Source organism: Lupinus angustifolius, chromosome LG15 (assembly GCF_001865875.1).
Source record: "Lupinus angustifolius cultivar Tanjil chromosome LG15, LupAngTanjil_v1.0, whole genome shotgun sequence".
NCBI lineage: Eukaryota > Viridiplantae > Streptophyta > Magnoliopsida > Fabales > Fabaceae > Lupinus > Lupinus angustifolius.
Genome location: NC_032023.1, coordinates 6,467,886 through 6,468,882, shown reverse-complemented (window position 1 = coordinate 6,468,882; position 997 = coordinate 6,467,886).

The following is a 997-nucleotide window of genomic DNA, read 5'->3' as shown; positions in this document are numbered from 1 at the left end:
AGATTGTGACAAGTATAATTAAGTCAAACAAATTATGGTATATTATGAAAACAAGTCCAAATAGTATAAGAGTCAATGTCTATTTATTATTTTTTTGGTTTGTTACAAAATACATCAATAATTCTAAAGAGGTGTATTAATCACTCTTAACTTATACTATTTCGACTTATCTTCATAATATACATAGAAATGGCAATGAGAACCAGACCCACGAGTACACGCAAATAATACATGTAGCGAGTCGAGTCTGAGTCTGTATTTTTGGACCCAAAGATAATTGAGACCCGATATTTTAAAACTCACTATTGGATGGTATGGGTCAGGATAATGGGAAACCCAGACCCACGGTACCTAGACATGTTATTCCTTCATAAATCTATATATAGTAGTATAATTGTAATATCATATTAATCATAATTATAATGTTATATTGTTAATCCATAATTGCAATGTTGTTAAACATTGATGTTATATTGTTAAGGAGTATGATGTGATGTTATATTGTTAATTCATATGAGTAATCTCATGTTATATTGATTAAATAGTTCTTGCTAAATCAATTTTATATCGTAAGGTTGAAGTAGAGACTTTGTTGTTTTATCATTGTTTAAGTAAAATGAGTTGTGTTTAATAGTAACTTAAATTGTGTTTAAAACTTTAAATTATAGTTTATAATTTTTTCTCTTTTTGATTGCTTAAATAACATATAAGAATGTAGGAAATAAATACACAATTATGTAAATTACTCAAAATTAATTTTTAATATTTTTTAATTTGTGGGTAACAGATCTAGCGGATATTTGCATAGGTTGGGGGTCTGAGTCCAAAATAAAACAACAGGGTGGGTCCGGGTAATGCATTACCCGGACCCATCCAGCCTAATTGTCATCCTTAGATATATAATATTTTGTTTAACTTAATTACACTTACTGTTATTTTGTGTTTAAGACATATTACACTTATCTCTCTTAGGTAGTCAGTGAAATATATATATATA